The sequence below is a fragment of the Lathyrus oleraceus genome, chromosome 3 (genome assembly GCF_024323335.1).
Source record: "Lathyrus oleraceus cultivar Zhongwan6 chromosome 3, CAAS_Psat_ZW6_1.0, whole genome shotgun sequence".
NCBI classification, from domain to species: domain Eukaryota; kingdom Viridiplantae; phylum Streptophyta; class Magnoliopsida; order Fabales; family Fabaceae; genus Lathyrus; species Lathyrus oleraceus.
The window spans coordinates 9,101,452-9,129,430 of NC_066581.1; the positions used below are offsets into that span (position 1 = coordinate 9,101,452).

General features: G+C 34.1%; 1 non-coding gene and 1 pseudogene across 1 annotated transcript; one reads left to right on the top strand and one right to left on the bottom strand.

The window, feature by feature from the left end:
• The first annotated feature begins 13,537 nt into the window (after positions 1 to 13,537).
• LOC127132087 (ATP synthase subunit delta, chloroplastic-like) lies at positions 13,538 to 14,420 on the top strand (annotated as a pseudogene).
• A 75-nt stretch (positions 14,421 to 14,495) lies between these two features.
• On the bottom strand, positions 14,496 to 14,568 carry TRNAE-CUC (transfer RNA glutamic acid (anticodon CUC)). The gene has a single exon. It is a non-coding gene; the product is annotated as a tRNA-Glu (tRNA).
• Positions 14,569 to 27,979: the final 13,411 nt, after the last annotated feature.

Genomic DNA, 27,979 nt, shown 5'->3' on the forward strand with positions numbered 1-27,979 from the left:
AAACCGAAGTAGTAGTCACTGAACCCTTCGCAGGAGTATCAATTACCATACTACCAAACATCTCAGATATCTCTAACTTAAGTTTCACAGCACAATCCAAAGATATAAAGGAATGAGTCGCACCTGTGTCAATAATAGCTATAAGAGGAAAGCCATTAATATAACACGTACCTCGGATAAGTCTGTCCTCACTGGAGGTTTGAGTTCCGGTCAATGCGAACACCCTCCCCGTCTGAGATTTCTTTGGCTTCTGACACTGACTTCCAATATGCCCTTCTTCGCCACAATTAAAACAAATCACTTCCTTGTGCTTGCAATCAGCTATTGCATGACCAATCTTACCACAGCGAAAACACCTCTTTACTTCAGCAGTGCATACATTACTCTTATGACCAGCCTGACCACATTTGAAGCAAACTATACCAGCAGGAGCACCTCCCCCACTAGTTCTCTGAGCCGGAGCAGCTCTTTGCTTCCCTTTTCCAGCTGGAGCATCATACGGCTTGCCACGATTTTGATGTTGCTTGCCTCTGCGGTCACTGACAATCTTGTAATGAGCATTATTGTCTTCCTCAAATATCCTGCAGCTATCAACCAATTCAGTAAAAATGCGTATCTTCTGATACCCAACAGCCTTCTTAATTTCAGAGCGCAGTCCATTTTCAAACTTGATGCACTTTGAAAATTCAGCACCAGCACCAGTGTAGTGAGGATAAAATTTGGACAACTCCACAAATTTCGCAGCATAATCAGTAACAGACATGTTTCCTTGCTTCAGCTCAAGGAACTCGATTTCCTTCTTACCACGGACATCTTCCGGATAATACTTTCTCAGAAATTCCCTACGGAATACATCCCAAGTAATGTCTTCACCTGCCACGGTCAACCTCTCGTGAGTCTCTAGCCACCAGTCATCAGCTTCGACTGCTAGCATGTGAGTACCATACCGAACCTTCTGAGCTGGAGTGCAATCCATAACACGGAAGATTCTCTCAATCTCTTTCAACCATCCCAAGGCTGCATCTGGATCATGCTTCCCTTTAAACACCGGCGGATTCTCTCTCTGAAAAGTCGCCAAGCTACGTGATCCAGCATCTCCACCAGCATTTGGCAAGTTCTGCACAGCTTATGCCATTGCTTGCATTGCGGCAGCCATTGCAGCGTCATTCCTTCCAGCCATTTCAACTTATCAATACAACACAACTTAAGTTAGATTAGTAACAATACACAATTGTTAGACAGTAACGACACGACAACTGGCCGGACAGACCAACCTGCTCTGATACCACTAATGTAACACCCTTCTAAAATACCCCAAATATTTAATAACAACAACAAATATTTATCAGAGTAAATACACAAACAAGGGTGTCACATCTTCGAATCACATCATTCATCATAACAACTGTCATGCTCTTTTATTATATCATCCATGAAACATTTCAAAAATACGCAGCGGATAGAAATCATGTCAACCAATTAAAACGTATAACATATTACATGTAAAAAGGTTCAACAACCAACAAAAAAACAATTAAAACATCCCGTCCCGATGTTACATCTATCAGAGCATGACCCACTAAGAAGACCACACTAGACTCCAAGCACTAGCTTTTACTCACTCACTGCTCGTTACCTGAAAAATAGTTGTAAGGGTGAGTTCCTCAATCGATATAACAAACATTATAAATTATCATGTTATGTTAAGTAAATTTACACGTTAATCACCCTAATCATATCATGCATTCAGTAACGGCACATCAACTCAAATATCATACTCAATAACAACGTAAAATGCAACTCAACAACAACATAAAATGCAACTCAACAACAACATAAAATGCAACTCAACAACAACATAAAATGCAACTCAAATGAGACTCGACTCGTTATGCATGTGGTACCATTCGGAGTAAAACTCCCAACTTAAAATCATTGCCAGTTTAGTGGGCATCAAGGCATAAGCCTTCAACTTTCAACTTAAAATTTTGCCAATCCAGGCCAACGTGGTGTGAGCAAAGCTCCGACTTTTTGCCAATCCAGGCCAACGTGGTGTGAGCAAAGCTCCGACTCTATGCATATGAATGTATATGGAATGTACGACTTGCCATTTCAACAACATAATAATAACAGCAACACAACAGCTTTTCAACAAAACAACTTATAATCAACTTTGGCTCATCAGCCTACAACTCAGTATTTTCAACAAAACAACTTATAATCAATTTTGGCTCACCAAGCCTACAACTCAATATTTTCAACAACTTTAACACAACTTATCAACATATTTGCATCAACTCTTCATCACATAACCCAACAAAATTACTCATCATAATTAACTACAATAGGCCACTCACCAATTGTGTTCACAACATAAAATTAACAATTTTTCCACACTGCAACAGTGTTAACCGGTTAACGCAGGCAAAACAGCAGTCCCTGCGCTAACACAAGGTAGAATGCAGAATTCTCCGCATTTTCCGCCGTTGGAGGACTTCCGGACCTCCGATTCAACTTCCGTAAAAAGCTACATTATTGGAAATTCATGACACATACAACTATCGATTAAATTTCAGTTTCATACAACTTATTCATCATAATTTTCTCAGCATTCTAAATCCCAATTAGGGTCAATTCAACGGTTTATCACTACCCATTACATGTTAATCTATAAAACCCATTAGACGACGATAAACCCCCCTTACCTGAGATAATCCGGCAATTCTTTGAGCTTCAAGCTTTTCCGTTCTTCAACCTTTGCTCTTGCTCCTTCTCTTGCCCTTTTCCTCTTTCACGATGCTTCTCTGCTTTTTCACGTAAAACCCTTCTGTTCCAAAATGAGACTCTTTCTCTTATTTCCAACTTATATATTTTCCAAATAATTATTATTCCAAAATAATAATAATAATAATCCAATAATTCAACTTTATTTAATTAAATTAATAAAATAATATTAACTCAATTAAATAATTCTCTTATTTTAATCGGGGTGTTACATTTTGCATATGGGTTTAAGTATGCATGAATGTGTAACACAATATCTTGAATGTTTAACCATGTAATTTCTGTAGTGGATGCCATAAGGTTTGGGGTTCCGGAAATCGCACTGTTATCAAAGGAGAACCCAGAACCCGCAGCCGTTCGCCAGCACTTCGCTGAGCGAACATGTAGCGAGGGTTCGCCAAGCCTTCGCTAGGCGAGGCAGTAGCGAACATGACAGTATTTGTTTTTTTCATTTGCGTTCTAATCTGTTCTGTACTTGATTGACATGTTTTCTATTGCATCTACACGCTGTTTGCCTGACACCATTATTGTTGTGATTCTTTGTTTGGTGCAATTCTTGGTTGCACCCTAGCTTGGTATTCTAACCCGTTTGTTGAATTTTGTGAGGGTTCGCATACTCCTGAAGAGACAGTTTGCTAGGTATTCCACTTTATTTGTGGGATACCCTTGTGAAGATTCATTTTAATTACTTGACTGATTACATTGCCTTCGAACATATGATATGGGCCCTCTCTTTGGTGCCTTACGATATTACGGCCATGTTCCACGAATGTAAGGATACCCTTAGCAAAGACCCTTCGATTAAATCATCATAGTCCCTCGAATGTTGCCTTCGAATACATGACTTTGTCCCTCGATGACCCTTCGTGGTAGCCTACAGTTAAATGATGATCGTCCCTTTGAATGCTAAGGTATCCTTACAAATGTTGCCTTCAATGACCGATCGACGATCCTACGATGTCCCTTTACATCCAAAGGATAAGACTACTTACTTCTCAATAGTAAGGACAATTTTACCCTCATAAGGATAGGAAATACCTATAAAGACCTTTGTTAGGTATAACTCTTAAATGCTTGCTCACAGCTTAAAATACTTTTCACACCTCACACTTTTCAAAACATCTTTTAGAAAATCACCACTTGGTATACATTCGCACCAGAATCATCGCCGAGTTATATCTTTCTAAACATCTTTCAAAATCAAACGAGATAAACACTTTGTATACATTCGTACAAGAATCATTATAAAGTTAAACTCTCCTTTCAAAATATGTTCTAAACACACCACATTTCTCAAACACTTTCTCGAACAAGGAAAACATAAGTGAGCTAAGCAATTAAGAACCCATGGATAACCATGGATACAAAGGGTGATAACACCTTCCCTTTGTATAATGTACCTCCCGAACCCAAAATCTAATCAAGGTCTTTCCTGTTCTTTTCCGCCTTTCCTTATTGGATAAAAGAAAAGTCGGTGGCGACTCTTGCTATCCGCGACATTGCTCTTCAAAGCAAAACACAAAAGTCAGTTCACCGTATAACAGAAGTTCATAACATTAAGTGGACTTGCAAAAACAAAGACATGCTTTATGGTCATCAGAATTTAATGATCGACCAGACCATACAATGTCAGTCATGTGTGATACTAAAGGCTTTTGGACCATTTAATTTAGCCCAAATTGGTGAGCCACTAAATTGGGTTGATAACTCATAAAGTTGTATCCCTTCGAACCCGCTTCAATTCTGAAAGATAACAGTGCAGGAGTCAAAAACACTCTCCATATGGCATTTGATTGTGATGCGGCTTGAGGAGAATCACCTAGGAAGGGATCTTTAAACCATTTCGAGTCGAAGCTTTGGTCCGGGAATGGAGCCATGCCAAGGGAAAACTTGTTGGCCTCGATGAACATATTCAGGTAATTCATAAAGAGGTGTTTGTTGGGAGTTTCCTGGCATATCATCAAAGCTAACCTTGCTCATTCGATCGGTCGATCCTCATTTAACTGAAGTATGCGTTCTGACACTGGATAGCCTAAATGATATTTGAAAGTGGCATTTAACCAGTGTTGTAAAAGCCACATGGGACCCGACAAGTTCAAGGCCTTGGGGGTAATATGGAGAAATTTTAGTTTCAGGGTTGCAAGCCCCATAGATTGATACAAGGAAGCTAGTAGCAGCTTACCCAAAGAGATATGTCAACCCTCGTGAATTTGGATGGCCAGATTGATATAACTCTTGGCTATCTGCAAAGAGCCAAGACATAATACCTAATATTAAAGGCATAATGTGAGGAAAGCGATGTGCTCTTCGTCTGAGACTTCGACAGAATCTTTGTTGTAATGGTCCTCAATGTAATTTTGAAGACTAGCTCGACCAAACAAGAAAGTGGCTTCTGTCAGAAGTGTGGGGTAGAAGGTATCTCCCAACAACGGTAGACCTGTAATGGCCGCTACGTTGAAGAGTGTAGGTGTCAACATCCCACATGGAAGTTGGAAAATGTTGGTCGAACCTTCCAAAAAATACATAGAGGCCAACAACATGCAATGATTGATTCGGTGAGCATACCTAGAGATTTGGATGGCGTCGAAGATCCCTGCACTTCTCCACTGATCTTGGCATTTCCTTTGGACTTTGTTAAGCCACGCCAAATATTCTTTATTGCCTGGGGTAGGCATAGATCTGAAGACTCTGGCTTTGGGATCCATAAATCTAACGTCGATAACTCCAGCCTTGTCGACAGATGGAGGAGCAGCAGGACCATAACCAGGAAAGAATCCTTAAACTGCTTTTGGTGTGGACTTTGGGTCTGCGAGAGGTCCATGAAACGCGACTAGTTTCCTGTCAACGACAAAAGGAATAAGCATCTGGCGTTGCCAGATTTTCGTCATTGATTCATCAATAGAAGCAAGTCAAGGGATAGGTTTCGTGCTTTCTATTGTGTTGAGTTGAAAGGCAATAGGGTTGTCACCAGTGTTGAAAGAGCTTGTGCCTTTGGTGCGAGTTGAAGATGTAACACCCTTTTTCTACCCCAAAATATTTAACATATAATCAGAGTAAATAAGCACGCATATAAACAAAAGGGCGTCACATCGACGTTTTCAAAAACTAAAAGCTTTCAAAAACCAACATCATTCATCATCAATATATAATACACCTGGTCATTTAAAATAACACGTCTCACTTATCATGAAAATTCAAGCATATGCGTTCGTAGCGGAAAATAATGAATACTCATGTATTTCATAACATGATCCATGTCCCATACCATGATCATCTCTCAATAATCTCTTCAATTAAACATGTTCACAAGTAATACCATAAAACGTATCCAAATAAGACATGTATTCAATACTACCAATCTACCAAGTGTTACATGACCAGAGCATTGACTCACTACTTAGTCTCTAAAACAAAGCACCAAAGCTCTCCAGCTAACCTCGAGTGCTACCGTTCACTTACTTCAGCAATACTACTCCTGAGTATCTGCACGATACCCATGTAAAGGTAACATTCAAACAGAAAGGGTGAGAATTCAAATCATTATGAAAAAGTATAATCAAGCACAATGATTAAATCAACAATTAAAGGAATTCATCACACTTCATATAACCATGTAAATAATATTCATCAACATCTATTTCACATGTTTCAAACATCCATCAAACTCAAGGAGTACAATATTAAAATTCAATGCTATATGCTCAAATATACACATAACTACAATTATCACATAATCACATGCGTTGTCAAGTTATGTATCCAAACATCATCAAATTCAATTATCATATCTCATACACACATCAAAATCACAATAATGCATACACTCAATTATCACATAACTCTAATGTGACTCAATGCAAGACATGTGACTCTATGCATACGGTACCTCAATGTGAACCCAACGTTTCACCGCTTTCCGATTCAATATCTAGAATCCAAGCCACGCTTCTGATCCGGACAAGATCAAAGCAACTACCACGCCTATTTCCAATTAAGGATCAACGTGTGCTACGTCTATTTCCAATGAAGGATCACCGTTTACTACCTCGCCTATTTCCAATTAAGGATCAACGAGTGCTACATCTACCTCGCCTATTTCCAATTAAGGATCAATGAGTGCTACATCTACCTCGCTTATTTCCAACTAAGGATCAACGAGTGCTCATCTACCTCGCCTATTTCCAATTAAGGATCAACGAGTGCTCATCTACCTCGCATATTTCCAATTAAGGATCAACGAGTGCTCATCTACCTCACCTATTTCCAATTAAGGATCAACGAGTGCTCATCTACCTCGCCTATTTCCAATTAAGGATCAACGAATGCGCATCTACCTCGCCTATTTCCAATTAAGGATCCGCGAGTGCTACATGTGAACCCACAGTTTCACCGTTTCCACTATGAAGCTGACCATACATGCCATGAATGAATGTACAAATACCAATACATATGCAATTAAGATCATCTCTACCATCTTAACATTCCACCTATCACCATAATTCAACTCTATGAATTATCCACCAATGGTACATATACACATTCATAACAATATATCATTCACAATCCACCAATGGTACATATACACATTCATAATAATATATCATTCAAAATCCACCAATGGTACATAAACACATTCATAATAATATATCATTCACAATCCACCAATGGTACATATACACATTCATAACAATATATCATTCACAATCCACCAATGGTACATATACACATTCATAACAATGTATCATTCACAATCCACCAATGGTACATACACACATTCATAACAATATATCATTCACAATCCACCAATGGTACATATACACATTCATAACAATATATCATTCACAATTCACCAATGGTACATATACACATTCATAACAATATATCATTCACAAATCCACCAATGGCACATATACACATTCATAACAAATACACCATTCACATAATACGCAATTAACCAATTCATGTTACCACATGAATAATATCAATAAATAATAACAACTCATCAACATCTTAACATCATCGACCTAACAACATAATTATCACGCAATCATATTACAACAATGCAACGATTCATCAACCAAACGTATAACCCAATATATTTATCAATACAGTAGGCATGTGAATATTATTAAAACATATTAACAATCAATACCATTTTTTAGGTATGAGCATTAGCTTTCTAACGCTTCAAACGCCACCAAAATCGGACTTACGAGTTAAAAGTTATGATCAAAACCGTGCACGAAGGCATTACTAAAAGTTGTTGTTTATTAAATTTTCCAACATAATTTTCATCTTCTTCAACCCCCAGAACGTCTATGAAATAATCTCCAAAATTATTTTATTCCTGAAACAAAGTTATAGTCCTCTGTCTCAACTATCCGACGCTTCGAACGGCACTCGATTTGGACTTACGGATCGAAAGTTATGACCAAAACGATTTCGATAATAAAACATAAAAAAAAATAGGCCGCGAGTGTGACGGACAGCATGCAGAATTTTCCGCGGTTTTCATCGTTGGTGGACTTCCGGACCTCCGATTTCAATTCCGTAAAAAGTCAAACATTCAGAAAATTATAACTCACACAATACTCCAAATATATAACGTTAATTTGCAGTTTTAACACAATCAATCACCACAATCAAGCATAATCATCAAAACCTAACAATCCTAAAATCATGCAAATTAGGGATTTTAACCTAAACATATATCTATCCATTGACCCGATCATACTAACCCATAATAATAAGAATTCCCCCCTTACCTCTTCAATTTTCTGGAAACCCTAGCTCCTCCTCTTTACTTTTCCTCTTCTCTTTCTCTATTGCCTTCAAATGATCAATGAATCCTAATTCTCACACTCCTCCCCTCTTACTATTTATATTAGTATTCTATTTGGGTTTAAGTCATTATACTTCTAATTTAATTAATAGGCCCAATAAGACCTAATATTTAAATATCTCTATTTAATTCAAATAAATTAAACTAACATCATATATCCACCAAGTTAATTAATTCAATTATTCATGATATCTCCTATCAACTAAATAATTAATTAACACTCCACAAAAGTAATAATAGTATAATAAATAAATACTAAAAATTGGATTGTTACAGAAGAAGCCATTGTTAAGAAGGTTGAAGGAAATGTGTTGAAACTAAGGTTACTGTGAAAGTTGCTAAAGAAAAATGCAGAAGAAATATGTAGGTACGCGATTACGGAGGCAGAAAAGTTTGAGGATGAATAAGTGGCTATTTATAGGTGAACCAATGGACATTCAAGCGTTAGTCGACTGACAAATGTCCAACTAGAAGGGAGTGGGAGAGTTGGTGGCGTTGGTTATAATCCCACGACCTAGAAGATAGCTAGTAATGATGATAGTGTGTCTGGGAAATCGCAATGCAGGAAAGCCATCATCACACATAAAACCATCATTAATGATTAGATGGCTAGCCGAAATTTGGAAAGTCAAATGTCGGGTTTCTCAGAGCTCAAGTTGAAACCATCCTTTTCAAGGGGCAATTTATTAGCTGGTAAATTTCGTCCCAAGGAGTGCAAAGCTTGGTCTACCAAAAAGGACGGTCGGAGGTTGGATCGACAAGGCAGAAAGTCAAGAGTGCAGGGTCTACGTAGGGGAAAACATGTTGAAGTCTAAGGCTATTGCACCATGATGGAGATTAATCGTGAGTAATTGAATGTGGGAAGTTACCTGCAAACGTGGGAGAGGTGCTCTGACACGTGCCATCTCATGAATGCGTTGTAACCTCCTAACGATTATTTTCTACTAGTATTTAAGTGAATTGTAATGATCATTTCAGGGGGTGACATTTTTTTAGCATTGTAGTAGGAGTACATTTGAAGTACCAAGCGTTTACAAGAAAAAAGTTATCTCCCTACGAAATGTACTTTTGCTTCCATTTCTATCTTCAAGTCATTTAACTTACCGAATTATCTCTATTTACTTTGTTCATTTACATCATAATTTTGTCCTTTATTGCTTTACTTTTATTGCATTTCTAACTTGCAAAACGTTACATTCACTACACAAAAATATTCCAAACATTTTACCAACGAAATAGTCATATACTCAACACATCAGTATAGGACTTTGTAGCAATAATATACATCCAGAAAATACTTTATACAAAATATTAATTGGTACAAATACAACATAATTGCCTAATGTCATCAGCATATACATGTCCATAACGTAAAATACAAAGTATGACGCATGACATATAATAGTGCATATACAAAAACTAAGATCTATGTACAATATCCTTATTGCACATAATCCACAGTGGAATATCATGATAACAAAGTCTTCAAAACATCATCGAACAACCTTGTCCTTGCCTTTAACCTGCAGAGGACCACATAAAAAACAACAATGATAGTGGGGTAAGATAATAATCTCGGTGAGTTCCCCTATCATATGGGTTCACTCGCCTCCAAAGGGATCTCTCAACGATTCTTAACTCAAGTCTTTATCTTTCATTACTTGTGTGTCACTCACACAATGTAACTAAGATTTAAGCATTTAAGGGGTATTTGCATTATACGGAAACATGTACAATTGAGTTCACCAACTCAAATAAGTCACTAATTGGAAACTGTATCAAGACATCTTTCCCCAACCAATTAACCTTACGTCTAGGATTATCGACACGGGTCACGAATCCTTGTATCATGCTTCGACTTTCTTGTGGATTTCAGATTCTCCATGGGTCTTGAAACCACTTCAAGAATCGTCGCTCCATATGGGACTTAAACCCATTCCGAGCCTTTTCCTCACTCTAACTCACTTTATGGTCCACGTCTTCTATGGGACTTTAACCCATTTGGTTGAACTATGGGATTCTAACCCATTTGGTTGATGTGAAGCAATAATGCATGTATCCCAAATCTTACTTTTCATAAGTATCGCAATTTGGGACATGCAATGCAATGAGGTTGTTTCTGAATACATGACTAGTTCATTAATTACAACGTGATTGTACTCATCAATCACTAGGTGATCACATTCACTTAGTCTTATAACATCAACTCATGTTCCATGCAAACCATATTAGTTTTTGACTAAGCTACAATTATAGCAACTATTTGTCCATGGTACACACTGAGGTACCTTCGTGTCCGAACATCGTCATCTAAATCATTTTTCATAACCTAAGAGATCCTTACTAGTTCATTTGCCTTATTAGTATCCCTAGGTTAACCTCACTCATCATCATAAGATTTTAATCATTTAATACAAGTCATAAATATACATGATAGTATATTATTAACAACTAAGTGATATTTTACATATAAGCATGATTCTATTTTACCATACGGTGGAGCATTGGACTAGTTTTCCAATGCATATGAGAGGAAATGATATAAATATTGAATTGGAAAAAGAGAGAGGAAAGATATCTTAAAGAGAGATATTTCTTATAGTGACCAATTGACCATTCATTAATGTTACCAAAATGTCATTTCTCTTACTTATTAACAAAATTCAATTGAATTGAGTATGAATTAAACTCAACTGAGTTCACTAATTACTCTATTTGATCAAACTAACAACAAATAAAGTACACATGAGCTCAATTTGTCTAACCTGATAACAAATAGAGCATATAGGAGCTCAATATGTCCCAACTAACAAGGAACATACCACTTAAGAGAATATGGAATATTACATTATGAGTTAAGTTTATTATAAAAAATTACGTTTGACTCACTACAACTATCAAAATATCGAGATATTTTCAATTATCATTATCATTAGATCACATATACAATTTTTTCGTGTATAAATATTATTTTTGTTTTGACATCATTTATAAATGTATTTGAATCAACGATAGATTGAATCAATATTCCCTCAACCAAAATTATTTACATAATGACCTCAAGATCAACATCATATTCATCATTTATGTCGTTTATAGGTTGTGTGACTTTGAATGTGTATTTGGAAAAACACTTCAAAGAGATCAAGTATTATTCGTATAAAATATGTTTGAATTTAAACAAAAATGTAATCCCTATTACACACAAATTTATACTTAAAAAGTTAGTACTCAAATATCTGCTACATTGTATAAAAAGTTCCGATTCAATCACCTATACAAATGGTAGTAGACTATTCTATCAATTTGGAGAATGACAAAAAGCCTACACGGCCATATCATAGCAGCATACTATATTGAAAAGCACAACTGGATTCATATAATAAATTGGTACACATTGATTTGTCACTTTGAAAAGCTTAATCTTAATTCCTGACACATTTTCAATATGCAAGTAAACTAATAAGAAAACCCTTAGTTATTTTATTATGGCAAATAATTTCATTGCAAAGCATCAAAACCTGAAAATCGAAATCAGAACAACATGAAAACCGAAATGAATGCAAAAATAAGGAGGATGGGACAAACTTTATTATTATTTTAATTAGAGTTAGGGATTCAAAAGAAAGTTAACATTGAAGACGAATTAAATTCCTTCAGCTAGTAATTATATATCCGAAAAAATAAAATCATCCCAAAATATTATCGATTAATTCTCCTTTTTGATACCTCTCTCAACTCCAAAATGATGACAAAAAAAAATTGGATCAAAATTAAAATGAAACAATATGAACAAAAAGAATTATTGCATTTTCTTCATCCTTGAGTTAAAAAAATTAAATTAAATAAAAATCAAAGATGGAGACAAAAAATCAAAACATATAAACAAAAATCAAATCAAGGATGAAGAAAATGCAAATCAAACACAAAAAAAACAAAAATCAAAGAGATTATTTACCAAAAACAACATAATAGAGAGAACATAATACTCCTGCATAAAAGATTTTTTTTTCAAAAAAGATCATAATAAACAAAAATGAATATAAACAAAATGAGTATAAAATCACCTTATCTTGATGATACATTTTAGATCTGTAATTGGATCCATATCCAAAATGTTATCCACAATGTATTTTAGTTGTGAAGAAGAAAATAGAAGACCGACAAATATATGAGATTCAATCTATGAAACATCAAATTAAATTTAAATTTTGAAATAGAAAGAGATAAAAATTTGCAAGAAACCTTAAACCTCAAGAATAAATATTCGTGAATATTGTTAATATTGTTTTGATACATGTTTCCTTCTTCGTATCTCGATATCTATCTACATCCCGGAAAATAAAGAGGGGAAACATGTTTAAAAGAAGGTGAAAAGAGAGAAAAAGATAATGATTTTGAATGAAAAAATATGAAGAGGTTTGTTACTTGACCCATCTTTGAGATTTGATACTTCAATGCATAAGAACACACACTTCTACAAAAGAAAAAATTTATACCGTCAATATATCACACTGTGATCCGTATATGTTATTTTATATGTGATTATAACAAAAGTCAAATTTCTCTAACAAATTAATGATTGTAATTAATTGACTGTATAAAATATTTTTATACTTTCTGTATATTTTAATTAATTGACCGTGACTATAATAAGAAATAATAAAAAATATATAAAGAATATATTACAAAATTATAACTTAAGGAAAATATAATTAAATAAATAAAACAAATAATAAATAAATAAAGAGAGAGAATATAATTACAAAATTATCTCAATTTTAGTTCCAAAAATTACTAAAAGAATTAATAACTTTTATAAGTTACTAGTATTTTCCACCTTCCATTTATGATTTGATTTCCTTAATTTAATTTTATATGAAATGGACTCAATTTGAATTTGGAATGAATGGAGTATATACATTGAATTATTGACAAGAATCATATGAAAAAATTTATCACCACTCAGTCGTGTCATCCAACATATAAGAATCAAATGGGTTTGTTTCAAAGGCAAGTTGCCTTAACCTTATCTTGTGGTTAGGTTCTTCACCACCTAAGAAGAGCATGGAAACTTTATCAAACTCTCTTTCAAATCTCAAAATCTCATCACTCCCAACACCAAATCGTGAATTCCATCACTTCACAAGAACTCCTCATGCAATCCCTAATCTTCCTGCACAACCAAAACCCCCAAAAATCACAAATTTCTCACACAAGAATCATTCTGTACCATTCTCTTCTTCAACCACCCCATCTCTCAAACTCAAACAATCTTCTCCAATATTCCATCACAAGGCTGCTACTGGATATGCTGCTGCGATCATAGATGTAGCTCAAACCACCAATACACTTCACTTAGTACAAAAGGATGTTCAGCGACTCTTGAAATTCCTCAGGAAATCGAAGCTTCAGTCGGATAGCGGTATTGATGCTTCGGCGGTGAGGAAGGTGGTGGAGCAGGGGAATTTTCAGCGGCATGTGGTTGGGTTGGTGAAGATGTTGGCTAAGAAGAGGAAATTGGGAATAGTTGCGGAAGTGTTGGAAGAGTTCGAGAGGATTTACGATGAATTGTGTGGAACTCAAGTTGTGTTGATTTCATCAAAGAGAAATTGGAAAAGATCAAATGTTTGGGATTGCGAAAACAGTGCAGAAACAAAGTGGAGCAATTAGGGTTAGAGTTAGGAATTTTGTTCAAAATTAGAACAATTTCTATCAGTAGAAAATGTAATGCAATTTTCTGTATAAACTAATTTGCGATTAGTAGAAGAGTATTTTTCCTCTTTTTAAACAATTTCGTGTCTATTGGAATACTGTATGTAAACAGTTTTTCAATTCAATCAAAATACACAAAATGAAAATGAAAAAATTCCGTTGCCGGGACTTGAACCCGGGTCTCTCGGGTGAGAGCCGAGTATCCTGACCAACTAGACTACAACGGATTGTTGTTTAGGCTTTTCTAAAGGAGTATATAAGACTTATTTGATTTCAAGCTAAACTTTATTTCAAATTTTCCAAGCTATTGATATGTACTCGACCATCATAACTATAAATTACTCTGTAATCATTTCTTAAATCAATCAATAAGTCTATAAATAATTAACAAAACCTTTTTAGATAATCATTAAAACCTTTGCAGAATTGTTTCTAATCAGACTCTATTAATGATGCTTTGTTTTCTCTTATACAAACCTAAACTCTAATATTAATAAATAAAAATATCTCATCTCACTCAATTTTTTAAAAAAAATTGACTCTAAAAATAATATTTTTAAAAATTATAAAATATCTATCATATAAAAAAATTATATTACCTATAAAATTTAATAATAATAAAAACAATTTAATTTTGATATATATTTGTAGGATTTTAATTTATAACTAAAATACATACAGTTTAATATTTATTTATGATATATTTTAATTTAATAGAAATATGTTCAATATTTTTTTTTTGCTAAAATATATATTTTTGAACGGATCGAATTACTTAATTAATATATCTTTTATATATATTTCTTAGTTATATCTATATTATATTTATTTATTGTTTATTACAATATTATGCTATACGTACGATGAATACTTAATTATTATTTTATTTTTAGTAAAATACATATCTTTGATATATTTTTTATATATATTTTTTAACTATCACATTAAACATTTTTTAAACATTTTTATAACATATTTTTTAAAATACAATCATATAATTTTTATTTTATATTCATTTCATATTTTATTGACTTTGTTGTGCGTTCTCTATTACTAGTTTACAATTTATGTTACAACTTATTATTATTATTTGGTATTCTTACTTTTGCCGTGTTTGTTAGTAATTTCTTAATAGATAAATATTGTGGATAGTGAGGCCAATTCAATGTGATAATGATTAATAGGAAAGTTGAGTTGTGTGTGGAAATGTTTAGGAATCATTACTTTTACTTTTTAATAAATTTGATTTTTCTTTTATTCTGCAAAGTAAAATGTCTCAAAACAAAATTTATTTAAAATAAAATTTGCATTCTTGAGACAGAGATTTTTTTTTAAATTATTAAATTTATAAAGATCAATAATTTGTTTTACATTTTAAAAAAATACAAATAAATATCAAAGTTAAAAATTAAACCATGAACCAACAGCTTCTATCAATCTAACCCAACATGCAAATTATCACTTGAACCACCCCAACCATTCAAATGGAGATTAATCATAAACTCAAATATTATTGATAGATATTTGATAAATTAGAGATAAGGTTATGCATGCCTTAAGAGAAGGAGAATTTTTTTTACTATATATATTTTATTATCTATTTCAGTATCTCGTTCGAATACAAAATATTTAAGAACGATATTTTCTTTTATCATAGATTGACATTTTTTTAATTCCTCCGCAAAGTTGACCTTTTCATATATTTTAAACTTTTTTTTACTAAATTAATCAAACAATTATCAAAACTAGAATTATAGACAAAAGAAAAAATCATCCATGAAATCTTCTATTTTTCATGTAAAATTAGAAATGGACATAATGTAATGTTCACTACTATAAATAATCTATGACAAAATTTTCACCTCATCCATCAAATAATCGATGTATATTTTTTAGGTGCGCCATTTTCAATTGTTTCTTTTTAAAATATAATATATTTCCTCAACTTTATTAAACATTGAGAGAATATATCTATCAGGGACCTCGCTTCAAATCCTAGTTAATGCATTTCTATTTTTGTTTATTTTTTCAATTGGTTCAGGGACCGAGTGTTGCATTATTTCAGTTGACACATTTTTCTTTTTTTATTTATTTTGAATTACGAAATTAAATATTTGTTGGATGAAAAAGAAATACTTGATAAAAAAATAATTGTTTACAATCAAAAAATACTAATTTCGTTAATTTATTTACTTAAATGTCTCATTTGTAGTGTTATATTTTATTGACCTCTAATAAGGAGTGTCCAAAAAGAGGTTATCACCAAAAGAATGGGGGAGTCTCCCCTCAGGGCTATCACATGTTCGTCCAAAAGTGATCGCCCCCATAGCTAGCACCTGATAGCCCAAAGAAAGGGGGATCTGTCATCCTAGGGCTAACACCTGGTCGCCCAAAAGTGGTTGACCCCAAGGCTAGCACCTAATAGTCCAAATAAGGTGGGAGCCCCCAACTGGTCGTCTAAAAGTGGTTTCCCTCAAGGCTAGCACCTGGTAGCCAAATGAGGGGAGAATGGCCTATATTTGACTTAGATTAAGACACCTAATCCAAAGTGTCAGTCCAAGGAAAACCACTTCCTCCATGATTCTAAAAATAACAAGTCTTCCATTGACCATGTTCTTGGTCATAGAACTAGAGCATAATTGCCCATTAATTCTACAACTTATGTCCAAGAGAGCCTCTATAAATACCTCACCCATAACAAGTGAGATTGAGAGATCTTAACTCGTACAAATCACACAGTATGAATTCTTACAATATAGCATCACACTTATAAACACAGTCTCTCATCTCACGTGAACAGGTACTCAAAATCACCATACAAGGTTTCTCACCGCCGTGGATAAGCGTTAACCACCATACAACGTAATATACCTACTAAGACCTCTGAGTATCCCGCACTTGTAGGGGTAACATGCACACATGTAATTTTTTACTAGTACACCATTGTTTCAAATGAACCTTATTTTTTCTATTAATTTTTTACTATTAAATTTGTCTTTTCCCCTGGTTATTTTAACCAACCGAAGGGAAATAACATTTACATGAAATTCCCATAATATAATATTTTTATTTTAAATTAATGTATTCCCTCAGTTGATTCTAATACACTATGTGAAATTTCTTTTGCATGTATACTTCACAAAACTAGATTCTAACTTTTTATTTATCTTTCAACACTTGTTTCATCTTCATTCTCTTGAAAAAAACCTAGGTGATTTTCATCTTCATCAAAACACCCTAAACTTAGATTCCATATTCTCTTCCAACACACGTATGTATTCGAACATCAACTCTTCAAATGAAACTTGAAAGAAGCTTCGTCATCACGTTTTCAGTACGTAATTCACTTTATCCATGTACATGACTTAGAAATGTTTGTTTTGGTTGTTATGAATTGCTAGATTCTAACTTTTTATTTATCTTTCAACATTCATTTCATCTTCATTCTCTTGAAAAAAACTAGGTGATTTTCATCTTCATCAAAACACCCTAAACTCAGATTCCATATTCTCTTCCAACACACGTATGTATTCGAACATCAACTCTTCAAATGAAACTCGAAAGAAGCTTCGTCATCACGTTTTCAGTACGTAATTCACTTTATCCATGTACATGACTTAGAAATGTTTGTTTTGGTTGTTATGAATTGCTTATTGCTTATAAATCATATTGAGAGAAGTTATTTTGATTATATTGATAAAAATGGGGTTTCCTCTTTAGTGTTATTATTGATAAAAAGTCCATTGTACCATGAATAGTATAGTAAAATGTTGATGTTGTTGGTTTTGTTTCAAGTTAAATGTTCTTAGGAAATGTTGATTTTATGTTAAATAAAATATACCATGAGTATGTGAAGAAGATGTTCATCATCTATCTTAGCTTAGTTTTGATGAAGAAAAAAACTTATCAACGAAGAAATATCAAAGAAGAAAAAGATTGGGATCAAATATAAAGATTGCATAAGTTTTGGAAATTAAAAGACTGGATCATAAAGATTAAGATACAATGACAATTCATATGTATATACACTTTAGGTGTTCAAAGTCTTTTCATCTAAACCATTATATGTTTCTTAAACATTCATGCATGATTGTCATTCAAAGCACATATTTTAAAAATAAAAAAGTCATGTTTTTAAAAGGTGCAATTGATTGATACAATCGTGCAATCAATTGCTTATAGCTACTGACTTTCAAATTTTCATTTTCATTCATGTGCCAATCGATTGATCTATTGAACAAATCGATTGTAGAATCTTATTTTCCTTTGAATTTTTGACCCCAAAATTGATTGATCCTCCACAATAATCGATTGATGCTTTGTAATTTTTCATATATTTGAACACTACAAATGTAATGATCGATTGATTCCTTTTTACAATCGATTGCTTCCTGAAGCTTTGTGAAAAATTCTGAACCAGTATGATGCCTTTACATTTTAATTGTTCATGAAAGTTTTTCCTAACCATTGCATCCAATCATGAATATTTTTCAAATATTCTACTCATTCAAGAGGCATCTTATGATGTATTTAAAGCAAGAATTATTCAAATTTCAATACACTTTTTGATTACAATTTTCAAACAATTCATTTGTTTTTCAAGTGTTCATACATAATGACTTAGAAACTTTTTTTTTGCATAATTTTCATATATCAGAGAAAACGTTTCATAAACCATTGAACACTTAATGTTTATATATTTTTGAATTGTTCATTGGAAAGAAAATATTAAATTTTCCGAATATTAGAAAGCATACAAAGTTTTATGTACTCAATTTATCAGTCTGCTGTAAATTATTCATCAAGTGTATGGTGACATTGTCTTTAAAGAAAGTGTGTGTACTTTCTACAGGTGCTTACAAATAGGAAGTGACATTCTTTCTGTTTATTGTAAAAATGTCCTTTGAATCGGGAAGATTCAAAGTCCACCATAAATTTAATACGTGTGTTAGAAGATTGTAGGAGAGTCTTGGTGTGAGGTTGTACATAAATTTAACATAGTGAAATCCTTCACGGGGTTTGAAAGAACCAGATGTACCATTCTTTGATAAGGGAAACTAGTATAATTTCTTGTGTCTTTTTTACTTTCCTTCAGTGTTATTTTTCTGCATTATTTTTCTAAGCATGTACACTTTATTCTAGAAAAATAAAAGAATAAGAACATTTGTAAAATAAAGAGAAAAATCTGTAAAACCTAATTCATTCCCTCTTAGGTTGTACTATATACTTACAGATTAGTATAACTCATATGTGTTAAGTGCCTTATTAGATATTTGTTGATTAATATTGTTATTGAGTAGTATAGTTCTTGTTAAAAAAGAGATGGACGATTTTCAACTAACACCTCTCATATAACCTCCGGTATAGATAAAAGTAAAAGAAAAATTAGAGGTGTCATGATGATGACCAAGGTGTCAAAATCCTATGAAAACGGTGTTAGCGATCCAATTGACTTTTGTCCAATAACTGGTATATTTTATGGTGAAAATGCTGATAGTTTTAAGAGTTACATGTCACTACATGGTAGAAGCAAAATTATTTTGATAGATAATTGGAACAAAGTTTTTGGTGAATTGAAATATCAAATATGAACCGATATTGCGGTATTTATTTTAAATTTTATGATTTTTTTTAGAAGTATATGTGACCATTTATTTTTTTTGGTTTAATACTAATATCAACTATATTATGTAAATGTGTGAAGTGTTTATTGTTCCAAATGATGATAAGCTAAAAAAGAAATGGACTGCATATGTTGATAATTGTTAGAGGGGTTTTAAGACGCAACTCACAAGTGATTATATTTCAAATCCAAAGCTTAACTTAGAGCCTCCATATGTGATGTATAAATTTATTGGGAATGAAACTTAGGATAATTTTGTCAAGTCTCACAACGCTCCTGATTTCTTGGCTAAGAGCCAAAAAGAAAAGGAGAATAGGGCAAGAAATATGTATCCACTTTAGATTGTCTCATGGAGGATATGATAATTTGGAACAAATAATGATTAAAGAAAAAAGAATACAAAGAGAACTAAAGTTGGAAGATCCTTCTAGAAGCCTTGATCGTAGCACATCTCCAACATCACACCATGAGAACGGAAGAGAGCACATTAAAGACCATGAGGATAGTTCACATCAAAGGCTACACACAAAAGTTGCTAAAAGGATTGTGTCGCATTACGCGAAAAACCGGCGGGAAACAAGAACAACAGAGCCGCCACCGTGCGTTATTTATCCCAAAAGAGGAAAAGGAAACGCTCAGAGTAAACCTGGAAAAAAGCATGGTCTCGCGACCAAAGAGAATGGGATCGGAAGTCGGTTATGCGAAGGGAAGGTATTAGCATCCCTACGCATCCGTCGTACTCGACGGGATCCACGCACAAAAGGAAGGAAAATTGGTTGCTAAAACACTGCTCAAACACACATCTACACAGGCTGAAGGAGACACAAGAAAACTGACTCGGCAGGATACCGCATCCTGGGCCTACTTAGTCTATCAGGCATAGACATCAGAGTCAAAGTAGTTCGGACCGGGGAAACAACACATGCTCGCTAGGATGTCGCATCCTATGCATACGTATCTCCTTTGGACGAAGGAGAATCAGAGCATTCGTAGCTCGGCTAACACGCACGCAAACAAACACAGGCAAAGGCAAACATGGAGCCTGAATGCCAATCACTGGACTTACATCAGCATCCGAACCAGCAAACCCACACTAGAACCCGGATGCCACTCGATGGACTTACATCAGCTTCCAAGCACACAACAAGACAAAACAAAGACACAGGCGCCCGGAGAGATCTGCTCATCTCCTGCCTACGTACCTCATCTGGTATGAGGATCAGGGCGACGTAGTTCCCCTACGAAGGGACACAGGACTAGCCTAACCAGATGACAGAGGGAAACACAACTAGGGAGACTACGACTCGAGCCTAGCTGTTATCATGCAAAGTTGTCCCTAAGTCAAGGTTTCTAGCTAACTTGCATAGGAAGCAAGCCTATCCTATCCAACACAAGTAAACAGCAAATCAAGCATTCACAAGTAGCACACACTATATGCACACAAATGGGGCTCAATCAAAGGGTAAGACTGCAAGAGCAAGTCATCTGTACAAAGGTAGTGTTAGCTCTTAACCTTGCCATTGAGGGGCTAAGGTGAAGCTGATGAAAGGAGAGTGAAGATAAGACTTCACAGCTCTTATCCCTGGTCAGGGAGAGCTTCAGACAAAGGAGCGTGGGTTCATAATGGAGGAACCCTTCTACACTCAAGACTCTGACACAACTGTACATTGTACAAGATCTTGGGTTTGTGTCCCAATGCATCAACACAATGGTGTGAGCAGAGGGACGACTCAACAGAATAGCGGGAGATAGATTGCATATCTCTTATATCCGCCAATTGCCTCATAGAGGTCTTTACCTGCTTGGGGACAAAAGTAAACAATCACAAACATCGCCTCTTAAGGAGGACTTCAGACAGGTGCCTGGCCAGGTAACAGGCCAGGTCTTCCAGACTACATGGAGACAAGAATGTTATACCTCAGTGCAAATTGCTTATCAAGCAAAGCAAAGCAATACAAGTTCTTAAAAGAACTGAGCAACTAAGGGTACCTGAAATCAGTCAAATACAATCAGCATCCCAACATAAACAAAACAACAACATAAGAATCAATCAACAATCAAACAATAATATGCATAGCACCATGTCCAAGTGAACCAAGCACCCTACAACACAAACAAGTTAGTTCACAATAGTCAAATGAAACGATTCAACTTGCATTAATTCCTTTTAAGCACCTTGCTTCTTAACCTGAAAAGTCAAAGTCAAACTCAAACATGAGTAATAAGACCACTAGGACAAGCCTAGGGTCCAAAGGATGGAAAAATCTTAAAACAGCAAGTAAAACATGATCAAAACCAAGATGATTCAAATAAGAAGAGATCCCAATTGGTCTCACATCCAAACTATGCACTAATTTCATTTTATGCACAATTTAAGACAAAGTAGTCAAGTATGAATCACATATGAACGACCAGAATGATTTCAATCAAAAAAATATCAAAACAGCACAATAAATTCCACAAAAATTACATCCTAAGCAGAAGACATTCAATGAGTTACATGTCAATTTTCATGCCATTTGGACAAAAGGAACTATGTCAATTAAATCAACATGTTAAAGCATGCAAAACCACGATCAAAATAGGCCACCAAAATGTACACCAACTTCAATCAATGGTAAAACAGTGAGATCAAATTAGAAATGAGTGGGACCAAAGCCAAATTAAATCTATACATGTTAGGAAACTCTCCACCAATTTTCACTTTCATAGGATAAGGGATGGGCATTTAACAACACATATAAGTTTGCTACTCATAAAACAATCCAAAAATGCTAAACAGCAATCAAAAATCCAAATCAATTAGAAAATGTATCAATTAAATCCACAAAAAATCATGGTGAAAGTTAACATATAAAAGTTATCTCATGCAAAAAATCAGAGCCATAGGCCTAGGGGAAGCATGGAAAAATAATTCATGAACTCAGCATAGTGTAGTGTGACACATATTGTCACACTCAAAAAGAACAAATCATATCTAACAAACCAGAGATCCAAAAATTACAAATGATATACCAAAATCTCCAGGAATGAGTCAAGAATGATCATATGAAATTTCAATAAATTTGGAGCTAGCATGATTATTTGGTGATTAAAATGGTAAAACATACAAATATTGCACACATGTCAAAAATCAATAAGCCATTCTAAAATTCTACCAGGCACAACTTACACTACTATGCCTAAAAAATTCTAGAGAAAAAATGGGATCCAACAAAAAAACTCCCATCTAATTTGGATTAATATTGGATTTTATGTGAATTTTTTAAGATTTGTTAATTTTATGAAATAATTATTTAATGTGTTAAGTGAATTAAATAGCACGGATGGCATTTCCGTAATTATACCAGGCCAGAGTCAAAACGCAGGTGCTTCATTTATGTGTTGTCATCGCGTGATTCGTCTGCTTCCGCGGTAAACATCATTTGAATTGGTACGGCGCGGATAATGGATCTACAGTGAAATTTTGCCCAGAATTTGCAGTTCTTCAGCGTGTTCTTCGTTGTCTTCCATTTCCAGCTGCGGTTATGACCGTTTCTCCACCAAAATGAACAAACTATATACCGTCGTGACCGTCTCTCCATGTAGATTACGGATATGGCAACGCTTTTGTCCAAAGATTAACGTACAAAAAGATATAATCGAAAGAAGTTTCACACACAAATATTCAGATCCACATATCTAGCTCAATATCTAACGGGATCGCGCGATTCAAACGGCAGAATGATCTATGTTCAACGATCTATCTAAGCCATGCATTGATTTCACGAATTAAATGTTTCGAAAATTCACCTTCTTGAAGTGCAGTTGGAGATTCGGTGTGTTCTTGGCCTTGATTCGTGGAAACAGATGAAGAATGAGGATTAGGAAGGTGATTGGTGAAGAATTTCCAGCTCACAAGTGCTTGAATCCGTGTGAAATCGCGACTGCCATTGAAGAGTGAAGCTTGGACAGTTGGAATTTTTGCGTGTTTCTTGCTTCAATCACTACAAACAGATCTTTAGCATCACCTGCACATGAAGAAATTGCCAAAACAATGGAGAATTATTGAAGAATTTGATGAAAAAAGTGAATGAAAATTGTGAGATTTTTGAGAGAATTGGAGAGTTTTTGGCTTTGATCTGAAAATTGTGATTATTGATTAGTGATTACAGTTACAATTAACATTATATACTAATCCATTAATCCAAAATTAATCATGATTAAGCATAATGGAAAGATTAGTGTTAAGTGTATTTTTCAAGTGTGTGGCCAAAATGCCCTTCATGATGCAGCTCATTTTTCTGTCCAAGCTTGGTTCAAACAAGTCACAAATGCCATTTAGAAGGTGTTGCAAAAAGTCCCATGCCAAAATTCCAAGTAATTTGAAAGTTGGACCATTTTGCCCTTGGATTTTAATTAGTGTACTTGAAAATTGACCTTTTTGTGTGAAGGCTTTTGGCAAAATGTGATGATGGATTATGAAAGTACACATTAAATGTGATTTTCTCAAAGAAAAACCATCCAATTTGGCCATTCCATATGAAAGTTATGCCACTTTAATTTCGGGCATTTTTGGAAAATGACTGGACCATATCTTGCTAACCACACATGGGAATTTCAAGTTCTTGGACTTTTTGGAATGGTTAGATCAAGATCTTCAACTTTCATGTTGTACAAAATTCCATTTGAAGCTTGTATGATGAAGTAATTTTGGGGAGGAAAACTTTCCATTTTGGGCAGCTGAAATTACAGGTCACCTGCCTTTTTAGGAAACTTCTTGTCTGACCTCCAATTCTTCAACCTTGGTCTTTGATATGTCAAATGAGACTTATATGGACATGAATGAGGCCCTTCAAACCATCTCACGCCTTCCAATCCATAAAATCAGGCACAGTTGACCACAGTTGACCACAATTGACTTTCTATGGTTCCAGCTGAAATTCAGCTTGACTGATGACTTCTGAGCATCCAATATTTGTCCAAATCATTTCACAATGATCCTTAGACCATATGAACTTGATAAATCAATCCTAGGGCTTTGCCTCAATGGAAATGACACATGCTTGCTTGTTCGACTGATTCTCCTGACCAGTTTGACTTAATTTGTCAACTGAGCTTGCACTTGGGCAAATGGACAATGCAATGTTATGCAATGGACCAGGTTATGTTAATGACCTAATATGAAATGCATGTACAAAAGGTAGGGTGCAAATTTGAGGTGCTACAGATTGTAAAGAAATATTTTTTTCAATATTGCTTATTTTATTTAATTCAATTTAGTAAAGATGAAATTTTATTTGTGTTGTAAGATTTGTTGGTTGAAAAGTTCAAAGAAGGTACCTTTGTTCCATAAGAACGTCATTACATATTGGTATAAGTGATTGCAACATAGGAGCATGGTAGGTATATCCCTGGTCTTGGAAGAGGTATCAGCTTGAGGTTATGTTTTGGATCATTGCAAAAAAGTAACTAAGTAATGTGCAAGAAAGAAAATAAAAAGATAGTTGATCAAATGGTGGGTGAAAATTTACAAGAAGAATTATAAACGAAGCAGGAAAAGTTGACTGAGAAGGTGCGGGAGAGAATAACTCAAGAGGAACGTGATAGGTCGATCTAGGAGGAGCGGGAGAGGTTGGTCCATGAGGTGCAGGAGAGGTTGATCCAGAAGAAGAGGGAGATAGTGTATCAGGAGGAGCGAGAGAGGTTGACTGAGGAGGAGAGGGAGAAGTTGACTAAGGATATACGAAAGAAGTGTACCCGAGATGTAATTGAGGTAAGTATAAGTTTGGTTTTAAAAAACTATGTTGAGTGTTCTTATTGTTTGTATATTTAAATTTATGTATTATGTAGTAATTTTTTTTATGATGCATCAATTGAAATCAATGGGTGTACTCATCCTCCCAAATTTAAATTAGTTAGACATAGTTGAGAAAGTTGTTTTGGATGGTGGAAACATAAAAGGTAGTTGTTCTACTCCAAAACACAATATTGACACCACAATACATCAACTAGATAATATGTAAAGATTGTCAAGGATGGTAGAGGAGATGTTAGACACCTCTGTGATGACATTACAACATGAACCAGGTTAAACTTATATACTTGGAAAGAATTATGTTTTGGACATTTTGAAGGGAGATACTTGGTTGGAGATAACCATACTATAATTATGGTATACATAAGTATATTTTTTATGGTGATTTCAATTTATATTCATTGTTTTAAATACTTTTAATTTCAAGACTCACACCAATATTTGAATTCTGTGTTAACTTTTAGGTACATGTATGAGTTTTGTGTTGAAAGGGACTTAAGAAAATATTATTTATTAGGCCCATTCAATATTCAATTTAAACAATAGGGATCAAACACTATCTAGATGTACATACAAAATAAGTTAATTCATGACAAAAAAGAAGGTTACGTGGGATCTTTTTATCATGCGTAAGTATATATGAAGTTTATGCAAAATAAGTTTATACATATTATTAGTTATTCTGGATGTTTATGTAGTTCACATTAGCCATTAATAGTTATATGTCCAAAGCAAAATAATGTAACTCTGATATGCTCGTTACACTATGATATCGATTCAACGAGGCAAGACGTTTTGAGCGCGTAAGTGGTATTATTTGTAATACTCAAATTTTACTTTTAGTTATATATATTTTATATTCAGGTTTAATTTTTACCAACATGTAGAGCTATGGAGGGATACAATTTAATGTCTCGTAAAGTAAGAGGTAAAAAGGAAAGATTCTTTTTCCCCAAAATTAAGTATTATCTATGCTTTTTGATATTCTTTTATATTCACTAATGTATTACTTGTGCTTTGTGTGTATCAACAACTATATGAAAATTATTTGTAGACGCAGAAATAACCCAAGGGATATTCGTGTGGATATCATGTTATGAAACATATGTTTGATATTGTCACCGAAGGCATTAGTAACTCATGAGTTAAGGTATTAACTTTATCCATATACATATAATTTATTTATAGTTGTTAAATTAATGTTGTTGTTGTTCGTTTGTAAAAGGTTTATGTTGAGATTGATTCTTTAATGTTGTTGTTTTTGGATTATCCTAATTTAAATTTTGTTCAAATTATAGGTGTTTAACGACCTAACACCATTTCCACAAGAATATATAGATGATATTAGACCACGTTAGACCGGTTGCTTCCTATCTTTAGATGAATCTCAACAACACTAGTTTTTTTTGGTTGTTGTAAATATTGTGTATACATTTTCTGTTATACATGTACTTGATTTTGTCATTATGATTTTGTTTTAAAATATGTATATAGGTTCTCTTGGTGTATCATTCTAGATAAATGTACATCTGGTTTTGTAAAAAATATAATTTGGTATTTTGTGTATATTTGATTATGTTATGTTATAAAGTAAAATATTCTCATTCTATCCCAAAATTTGTATATAGGTTTTGCCTAAAAAGATTACAGGTCAAATTAAAATTTAAAACAAATTATAACTGACAAAAAAAATATTTTACCCTTCACTTATTATTTTAAACCAAGGTAAGTACTTACTTTTTTCTCTCTAAAAATAACAGAAACACACTTTCTAGTTTTGAAAATATAAAAAATGTTGTTGTTGAGAATCAAACCAGTGACATCCTTCATTACCTCACATGTGAAACCAAGATAAAACACATTTTCTAACCGAGGTAAAAGGTGTTTTTCGTAGTAGTGGTTGAAATGAAACACATGCATTATACAAATCAAAATGATTCTCGTATAGGCATAAGTTCCAAATGCCATTAACCTAAAGAGATTTTAAGACTGTCAAATCCCCTTAGAGTCGGACAACTAGTCTGTCAATGCTGTCGAGGTCCAACCTAATCCTATGACGACGTATGACTCACAATCTGTCATGAGTATGAAAAAAAATGTAGCCTCCTTTGAAATCGACTTCATCCTCTAAAGGAGAAAAGCCTAACACAACCTCCAACGACAAAAGTTTCTACAATCTTAAAAGGAGAAAAAACTATCACCATATTGTCATACCCTA